Consider the following 10,851-nt stretch of genomic DNA (forward strand, 5'->3'; position numbering starts at 1 on the left):
AAAATTGCTAAAGATACTAATTTTGTCTAATATTCACTAAAAATAGAGTTTGTGCTTAGTTTTAGAACAGCAGTAAGAAAATCACACAGATTTCCTGATCTCAAGGGGTTACATCTATTCCTAAATAACAGTACAAGCACGGGGGAAGTGAAGTGTACATTTGTGCAAGAAAGGGCATTAAGGTAATTGTGATGGGCAGCCTTCAGAGACAGGCAGTCGAGTGTGATACCTAACACAAAGATTTCCTAGGTCACTGCAGAGCACAGTTTGCCTTCCAAGTGCCAGATCTGTTCACCTTTTTTTAACCTAACTGTTTGGTAAAGTCAGTTCCATGCACTTGCAGTGGCAGAGGCGATGTGAGCTCTAATCCATAAGCACTGGTGCTAATGTGTCCTCTCCTGTAACCTATAGGTTGTTCTACTGTAAATATGTATAAACTCAAAGCTCAAGCTCATGAACTATGTGCTGCGTCAAAGGGCAGACTGAACACTAACTGGGACCCGAGGATGCTGAGTTAAAATGGGGTTTTGTGAGGAGTTTGCTGTGGAAACTGTCCCATTATTCTCATAATTCAGTTGACAGTTACTCCCTTTCCACTGTCTACTGAATCTTTCACTTACAGTAAAATCTGCCGCATATGTTTCCAATGTTTGTGATAGAGAACATTTTTAATAAACCTGCCATTTAAAAACGGGCTGTCTGTGCACTTCTACTAGTAGTGTCTTCCTATGTCTCAGCTAAAATAGAGAGAAGAAGTGAGGAGACCTTTTGAAAAGTTGGGATTTGATCCAGAGATTACATACCAGCTCATACCAATACACTTGACATATTCTATTTTGCTACTTGTGGCATAGCAGCTTGAGATACCATGTGCCTGGTATTCTAATATGCTCTTCTCATCTGCAGTCAAAAAGGAAATATCTGCATTAACTAGTAGCAGAAGTGTTTCATGCATTAGTTCATTGTAGATTCAGTGTATCATTTATTCATGATTTGTGGTTTTCTTGGGATGTACATGTTCACCTCTTCATTAAGGGCTCCTGTTCAGACTATTTCTTATATCAATGCACAGAATAGTTGCCTCAGAGCACTGTAGTATAGGTAGTTTAATTACCAAGCAGTAAAGCCAGAAAGAACACACATAGGTCTTCTTTGTCCGTAGTTCCTCAGAAATAATGTATTATTTTGAAAATATATACAGTTGGTAACTGTTTTCTCGATTTGACCTTAAAGTGAAAACAAGAAACTCAGAACACAAAGAACAGGGAAGAACTGAAGTGATTCAGAGCAGTTTGCTCCAGAACAAGCCCAGTAAAGGACCTGTTCTGCAGAGTGTCGTAAGAATGAGTGACTGGGGAGAGCTGAGGCCGGTCTGTGCCCCTCTGAATGGGCAGAAGCACTAACTGGAAAACACAACATCTGATACTTTTCATCTCAGCCGCGCTGGCAGCTCCTGGAGGTCCCCCTCATCCCTCCCCAGCTGTCCAATCCTGCCTGCACTGCCTCCCCTACTCTCCCAGCTGTACAGACCCAGTTATTTATGAGGCCAGACAACGAACCAGATGAGAAGCATTTTTAATTCAAACCAGTTCACATATGTTTTTAGCACAGTCCTAACAGACAGTTGTGTCAACACAAGTGAAGGGGTGATGCAGGGACAAGATCAAGCAGCCAGGATGAAACAGGGTAAGGGCACATGGATTGGGCAGGGTCTCTGTGTGCCCACTGCACCCACAAAGAAAACACAAGCAGAAGTTTCAACTTGACCCAGTTAATTACAGCTACATGAAGTGATAGTATGATCCCGCCAGTCATCTATCAATCTACAATCACCTTGCATAGATAAAAATTAAAAGAGAGACGCCAAGTGGATCCAAGATTTGGAACAAGTAGTTCTGGACTAAGTGGTTTTGCAGAGTGTGCCCACACCATGCCACCGTGCCATGCAGAAAGTGCTCCCAGCCTTACCACCACCTTCCAGCCCAGTCACCTACAACCTCTGGCTAACTACAAGTGCCAATCCTTTTGCCCCTTGCCTGAGACAGCTTACTTGGTGTGACACTTTTCCGTGCAGTCATGGCTCAAAAGGTCTAAGTCAACTCTGGTGCTTAAGTAGCTCCTAGAAGGAGAGCTTCAAATGAGATAAAGCACCAAAGACCAGTAGTCAGATGTGCTGCCCAAGTCCTGCACAACAAAGAAAACCCATTATGAGTTTTCAATTATTTTGCCCATCATGCTCTCACATGTAGGTAATATGGGAGTGTCATGTGTGAATGCATATTTTTATGGAATCAACCGGCTGGTTTCTGCATTAAAACCCTACTCAAAGAGTATCCAGTTCTGCTTTGCAAATTGGAAATGCATTATGTTTTTAACATTTTACTGTTTGAATTTTTAAAACTTGGGGTTTACAGCAACCTGTGCCTCCCATTCAGCTGGGAGGATGGCAATGGTCCTGTTTCTCACCTGGCCTTTTCCATTTGTGCTATGAAATGCTCTAACTAGAGGCCTAAGGCACTTTGGGTCTTGGTTCTGGTAAAGACGTGTTGCTTAGTGTATTGTGTCCTTGACTGGAGCACCTGACTGCTACTGCAGTCATTCTGTACCAAGCATACAACAAACTGTTAGCTGGGAGAGGTGAACACTGATGTTATGATAATTTCTGATCATTTCTATGGTAATTTTTACTCCATTTAGCTATTTTCTGTGTCTCGTGGTGTGTATTGTCAAGCAGCTTGATGTGCAGTGAAATTAGACTAGCAGTAGGTTCCATAAGATATTTGTATGCATGGCTCTGTTCACATTTTCCAGTTATAATCACACTTCCTTCCAACAAAATTAACAAAGCTGTTGATTATCAAGTTAAAGTGCAAGCTTTGTGTTGGTAAATATGTTTCTCCTACTTTCAGAGCATAAAAACAAACATGTGACCTTTACAGTCTCAAAAAAATTATATTAAAAAAATCAATCAATCGACCAGTCAATCACTTATTACAACAGTTTGCATGGTATCATTTCAAGCATATGTGGAAAGAACATATTTCTTAACTGGCAACATTCAATCCTATTTTGAAGCCTCCCCCTGCTAAACAGAAAGGGAATGTGGCCAATTAAAGTCTTCTAAAGGCACACTGGGGAAGAGTCTTGAGGAGGGCAAGAAGATGATTAAGAAGGGTGGTGCACTGCATACAGCTACAGAAGAAAGAATTTGGGAAGTAACCAAAATCAGCACATATTTATCAGAGGCAGTGGTTTTATGCTTGTTAATTTGCAACTCCTTTGCTCTGATGATACTACTGAGAGGAAAGAAGCCGCTGCAGATTGTTGCGGCATAAAACATCATTAAAGACAAATCAAAACAGGTTCTTGAGGACTTTGCCAATGCCAAGGAACTTTTGCAGTGTTGAATTGCTGTAATAAATCCTTGTGCAACAATTAGAACTGAGAGAACGAGATACAACCAGAGCACTTACACATCCCACTAATTCCCAACAACTTTTGGCTGCTAACCCAAATACAGAAGTTTATGGAACTAATACAGGTACTCATATGCTCTGCTAGTCTTAATTGATTCCACTTAAATTATTTTATTGCACCTAAGTTTATTTTTGCCAGCTGAATATGAATCCTAACATACAAATAAGATTATCTAAATAGTCAAAACATTAAATTGGAGCTGCCCACCCTGCTATTCTAGTAATTGTATAGCACTTAGAAAAGACAGGAACTCTGTAACACCCCCTTTTGATGAGGTCTCACTTTCAATTCTACAACAAACATCAATTTTAGTCCCTTTTTAACAACAGCAAACTGATTTATAATACTTTCAAAGCAGACATAAAGCTTAATCTTCAAGCCAGATGGATAGTCTTGGAAATGACCTCAGTCCTTTTTGCGCTTTCCATAAAAATGAGGTAACTATTAGCAGAAGCTGCTTGATGTGTGCGAGCAAAATGTGTAACCTGGGAGACAAAGTGAATGTGGACAGCTCAGGCTGCCTTTGATCTTTCCCAACCCTGAGCACCCTCGTGTCTGTGCCTCTGCTGAGCACCCAGGTGTGTTTTTCCAGCAAGAGCAGCTCTGTCACTACAGCCACAGAGGCAATGGCAATTGCTGGCTTTCCCCTGCAGGCAGTAAGCGGATATCACAGCCCCCCACCTCAGGACTAAGTACAGGGAGGAGAGACAGTAATGAAGGTTTTTCTACACGGTTGCTACTGTTGCCTACCTTGCAGTGGGAGAGCACAGCTCCTTGCAGTAATAAGTATCTGGCTTTGCTGCATTCGGAAAAGAGGCCCCAGAACAGACAAGTTTAATTAACCCATTCACTAAGGGCTCAGCTGAAAATGAAACACATGAATTAAAATTCTCAGTTTAGCCTGTGATTTCACCTACAACTGAGATGAGAGACAGTCAAAATGACATTCCTTACTAACTACTCTGGAGCATACCAATTGATATTCCTGGAATTTGTAAGAGGGTTTGTCCCACAAAACCCCCAAATGGATTAGATCAATAGAACAGGAAGGGTGGTCACTACTTAAGGTCAGGTTCGTTATTCACTCAGACTCCCAAGTGGCCACAAGAATGCAGGGTTTGCTTCCCTTCTGCAGAGAAAAGGTTATTTCTAAATCAACAGGGTGATGGATAAATGAACTGAAGATTGAGACAGTCACATAACACAGTAAAGGGGACTCAAGATGACCTTGGATTAGCCACTTCTGTCTCTCTGGAAGCACTACTCACAATAGTCACAGGAATTGCCAGGCTTCCATTTTAAGTGACAGAACCTCAGATGCCATCATTTATAAAGCAGCAACAGTTGCACCTCTGTTGCCTAGAAGATGTTATATGGGAATAGACTTGGCACAGCTGAGACTTTTGGCAGATTTGTGTCACAGGGTATTTTAGAAATTTTGCAGGCTGTCAAAGTAAAATTGTAGCAATCTGTTACTGAGAAAGTGGTATTTTGGGAAACAAGTACAGAAGGCTTCAGAAAGACAAGATGGGGACTATGGTGGGTGAAGAGGGAAAATGTTCAATCACTTCTCCTGCAATAGAGTCAAATCTTCTTTCCCTGCTGGCTCCATGATGAGATGGTACCAACAGCTGGAGATGTAGGGAAGGTAGCAAGACATCCCTTCTCCTCATAAAGCTCCTGTCCCCACATGGCCACTGAATGCAAGTCTGCAGGTACCCACAGGCATCTGTGACTCCCTCCACAGTTGTCCTTCCTTCCAAACCTGCATAAAGCACTCAGTCCAGCACAAGAACCAGCAAAGGTTGCCCTGAAGAGTTTGTAACTACATCATTATAAAACTCTAGATTTCCCATTCCACTGGGAATTCCACTGGGATGTGCTCAGGTAGGTCACAGATGTGCTTTTCAGGTTCCATCTCTAGAAGTTTTGTTCTGTAAGGTACAAAGAGTTCTACATCTGTTGCTTTAAAATCAGCCCTCTTTCATCACAAAGAGATATCTGCATTTCATTTAGGAATTAAACATATGCTTCTGTGTTTCTGCACACCACACCAGCTGAAAGCCAGGCTCTGACCCACCACATGAAACTCACCGTAGTTAATCATTGCTTTTGAACTTCCCTAAAAAGGAACTGATATCTCCAGCCCACCACTCGCCACCGCACCCCGCACCAAAAAGAAGTATTTTAATAAAATGGAAAAAGCAGGGAAAGCAAAACAAGAAGTGTTTTATGTTCATAGATATCTCATATTACATCTGCTACAAAAACTGCATGGGCTAAATGGCAAAACCAAAAGAAAAATGAGACTGACCTTGAGATGTTTCATTATGATTTCATTGCTTCTAGTGGTTGTAGTGGGTTTTACCACTAGGCTATTAAAAACATGTGGAAAGTATACAGAACTAAATCAAACTGAGCATTTTCAACCCTTCTTCTTTTCCATTTAAATACTTTCATATTTCTTTAATGAGTTTTCCTGAAAACAAAGTGCAGAGATCTGGGTAGTCTATATTGATAGTTAATCAGTATAATATTTGTTTTAGAATAAATCATCCACTTTTTTCAATAAAAGAAATAATTTTTTTGACATCAATCCTTCCTAACCATATATCTGGGGAGGGAGGAATCAGGATGGACAGGAGGGTGTCAGTCCAACACTGTGGCTGGATCTAGCTCTAGCAGGAAGTTTTGAAAGGAAGATTATAAGTTCTGCAATTGGGAGAATTTCCACAGCTCCTTCTCAGCTGTAGTCTCCACACTGGTGCTGAGCAGAGGACTGATGTACAGCTCCTCACCTCACTTTCTGCACAAGCTCTCCAGAGTAAATTTCACAATAGGTATTAAGAGGTGATGTGCATCCCATTTTGCTCATCCCACATGTGGGAACAACCTGGAAGATTCACTTTGGTTGTTTCTGCCTGGTTTGGCATTGGGAGATTCACTTTGGTTCCTCCTAGCTGCTTTGCAGAGAGCAGGAACCACCAAAGTGAGTCCTCCAGTGTCAAATTATTCAAGCTGTGGATGGTGGGGGTGCCTGAGGGTACAGCAACTTAACTCTTCAGCACAACTCAAAGCACAAGTGCTTTGAGTTGTATTCCACTGCTGTATTTGCAATAAACAGACCCAAAACAGAGGTACACCAGAAAGAAGAGGAGACATCTAGAGTGTTATGTAAGTAATTGAAGTGAATTTTAATCCAGTATAAAAGGTGGATCTTAAGATCTTTTTAATAAAAACTAATTCCTGTGATGACTGTCAACAAACACAAAATTCTATCCCAAGTAACAAAATTAGTCTCATTAATTTCTTGTATGCAACTGGAGTTGAAAATACTGAAAATCAACACATTTTTTATCAGAAGCAACGTTTTCAGCAGTATCATAATCACATGCTAAAAACAGATTCTGGAACTACCATGGGGAAAATTCGAGTAGCCTGAACAACTGTGCATTAAAACACTCTTTGTCTGATGCAAAACCATTTAAAGGACTTTCTTGATGGACTTTTTAATGTCCTTGGATACTACTGAAGAATTTTTATGGAAATACTTTGTATACTGGATTATTAGAACACATTTATCATCTACTGCCTGCACATATATCTCACAGCTGGCTGACTTCACAATAGCAGCATGAATCACAGCTACAGGGCATACCAATATTTTCCTCACTAAAGGCAATGGAGTTCTTTAGGGAATTTACTCAGTGTTCTTGTATTAGAATAATAAACCAATTACAATGACCTCCATAAATTAATCCATTAAACAAGGAAATACTAAAAAAAAAAAACAACTAAGCTTACATTATGTAAGACTCTATATATGTTTAAGTTTTTAGGATACCTACACCCAAACCCAGGAATCAAGACTCACCAACATTACACTGTAGAATGAAATCAATTACTAGGATATTGGACTATATCATAGAAGCTTCCCAAGAGACTGCTTCCCATCAAAAATTCTACTTGTAAAATATGTCTTTATTTTTGTTCAATAAGAATAAATTTGCTTAGGTTTTTTCAAGAAAAATTTGCAAAAATGTTAGTGGGCTCAGTCAACATGGTGAGAAGAGGCATCATAAATTAAACTCTTATTTACCAGCAGGAAACGCTTTCAAGAGAGAATAATCATGAAGTTTTGATCAGACCTCTCCCACCTCCCTGCTCTGCATGGACCACTGGGGAGCAGAAGAAATGGCAGTGGGATCCCAGGAAGAAGGATACTTCCCATTCTCATCCACTTTGCTAATGCAGGTCCCCAGCCTCATTCCTGCATGCACTAAAAGCCTGCTCAGGAAAAGTCCCGTGTCTGCCTTGCACAGCAGCAGGAGAGGAGGAGGGCGTTTGGTCACAGATGCCTCAGGAGCAACCCTGCCAGCCCAGCTCCTCAGCACCTGCAGGAGCTGGAGGATCCTTTCCCCAACTGCTCTTTTAATGTAGTCCTGAAGAATTTATGAGAGCTAAGATAAATAATCTCCAAGTCCCAAAAGCAGCGATTCTTGTGTTGAGCAGATGCAGCAGCTCTTCACCACAGCAGGGTTGTCTGGCCCAGAGCCCCCGGCGAGGGGAGCAGCTGCCAGCCCCGAGGAGCAGCCCCATGGGGACCCTGTCCCACTGCCAGGGACCCTGTCCCTCTGCCGGGGACCCTGTCCCTCTGCCAGATCTGCAGTCAGTTCCTCAGGAGCTGTCACTGCTCCCCCAAGGGAGGCATTGGCAGCTTCCCTCTGCCCCCACCACATCCCCCTTCAAATTTCATCCATAGTTTTTCTTTGGGGGTTTTTCCTTTTTTCATAGAATCACAGAATCTTTGGATTGTAAGGAGGCCTTGAAGATCATCCAGTTCCAATCCCCTGCCATGAGCAGGGACACGTTCCACTAGACCATGCTGCTCCAAGGCCCATCCAACTCACCTTGAACACCTCCAAGGATGGGGCAGCCACAGCTCCTCTGAGCAACCTGTGCCAGGGCCTCACCACCCTCACAATAAAGGATTTTTCCCTAATATCTAATATAAACCTACTCTGTTTCAATTCGAACACGTTCCACCTTGTCCTGTCACTGCATGCTCTTGTGAATAGTCTTGTCCCATCTTTACTAAAAAAATATTCGTTTTTAAATATTTTTTCCTCATAAGAGTATCGCTATACTGCGTAAAGCATTTCTTCTTCATTAAACAGAACACTTACACCCCGGACACCAGAGCACGGCGTGTGAGGCGCTTGAGGCAGGGCAGGACGCTCCTCACCACCGCATAGAGGCCTTGGCTCCCTCATCCTCCTTCCCTCCGCCCCACAAGGGCCCCCTGGAGCTCACCCCTCCTGCCAGCTGAGGCTGGGGACATTGGGATCATGGTGCTCCTTGCAGTGGGAATCACAGGGTACCATCTTGCATCGGGAGAGCCTCGGCCTTGTGCCGCCTCCCTCCCCACAGAGGGGCCGCCATGGCCGCGGCCGCTCCTCCCCTCACAGGCGGCGGGATGGCGCCCGCTCCGCTGTGGGAGCTCCGTGGCCCTTTGGGTCAGGCGGAGCCTGCAGCTGTGTGAGTGCGGGGAGCAGAGGGGAACGGGCCTCCCGCATCCGGCCCCTCACAGCACGCTGGGGAGGCAATGGCGGTAACTCCTTGTGGGGAGGGAAAAACCCCTGGGGAAGATGCAGCACTGGCGGGCCTTTTCCCCCAGAAATGCCCGAGGAGGAAGCCATGGGGTATCTGGAGGGGGCGGTGTGGGGCAGGAGCCGGCGCTGGGTGCCCTCATGAGGGGATGGCCTCGCCTCATGAGGGGCGAGGATCCTGGAGGAATGCAGGCTGAGGGGAGCACGGCTGCAGAGCGGCCCGTCCACATGGCAGACACAGATGGGCTGCGTGCCCACCGCCTGAAATAAAAGCTCATTATCCGCTTGCTATTTTTGGCACCTGATTAATTCTTCATAGCTCTCAAGCTGCATTTGTATTCCTGTCGCTGTGAAAAGTCATAGCTCGGAAAAATCCCATTTCCCCCCATTTTGTGCAGTATTTTCTGTAATGAGGAAACATGGTTTTTAAAAGAAAAACAGCAAATATACCCAGACCTCAGTCTGCATACAGACCACACAGGAATACCAAGCATGCACAAATGCATATTTAGGGATAAAATTGCCAACTGAATGTTTTAGACTTCAAGTTTTCACTATTCATACATCTATCTCAGCCTTAAAACTCTTCTATTCTTCTCTTTCCCAAATCCAGGCAAATTACGGGAAGGAAGTTACATGAAAGCAATGTTTGTGTTGCCTCTTTGTGGCCTAAGAAAAGGCCAATGTCCCAACTCCCATTTTCACTAAAGGAAATAATAAAATTAGAGCCTGTTCCTGGGTCCTGCCCCACACAAGGTCTGGATTGGACTTTTGGATAATGGGTACCACCCACAGTCAAAAAATATGTAGGCTTAGTCCCACAGACTTCTGATGATTCCTCAACATCCCTCATGGCATTTCTTCCTCCTTTAAGAGAAAGAAATAAACTACCATTTTGGCCTGACAGCATTATGTCCAATGTCATAGGTGCTGATAATACCAGGTAAGTGAGGAATAAGGCCTGTGGTTCTCCCTCACCAACCTCTTACAGGACAATCAAAGAATCTTGGAGCTTTTGAGGCTTTTACTGGGTAAGAGTGGTGGTGTTTTTTGGGGGAGGTTTGCTGCTGGAAAACAGTGCCCCATTTAAAGGACAGATTCAGTGTGCAACTACTTGAAACAAAGTTGGACAAATGTTTCCTAACTCTACCTTTATCCTATATGCACCTTAAACTGTAGGTGAGTCTCCTTTGGCAAAGGCTGCTGCTTGCTCAGGAAGCTTAACAGTGCATGTGTCATCCTGACATCTTGAGCCTGATTCTACAGGTGCTAAAATGAACCTTCACTCCTGCACTCACTGCATCAGACTCTCAAGGGATTCAAAGAAGTCTGAGGCATCTGACTTTTCACAGAATCTTAATCCAAGGGACAGAAGTTTGAAGACAATAGAACAGTTCTCCATAAATTGTACAAATATGCATATTCTCAGCTTGTTCAGGAGTTTAATAAATTGGTCTTTTTTCCAGAAAACTGGCAGAACTTCCACTGGAAGTTTGCTGGAGATGGCTAATTGACTTGAGCTACATTCTGTAGACATTTTACATAGAAATCTATCCCAGCAGTCAGTTGGAAGGATATTTTATTGCTCAACTGTATAGTTGATATTCAAAAATGTGTAGGTTTTGCAATTTCTGGGGCCAAGCTTTTACTTTTTCAGGAAGCAATCTTTCCTTCTATGATTAATGAGTGTGTTGAATTGTCTAAGGTAGGGAACAACAGCTTGAAATTACTGTCATGAGCTATGGGAAACCAAAGGGGGAGTGTG

This window comes from Fringilla coelebs (assembly GCF_963513975.1).
Source record: "Fringilla coelebs genome assembly, chromosome: 9".
NCBI classification, from domain to species: domain Eukaryota; kingdom Metazoa; phylum Chordata; class Aves; order Passeriformes; family Fringillidae; genus Fringilla; species Fringilla coelebs.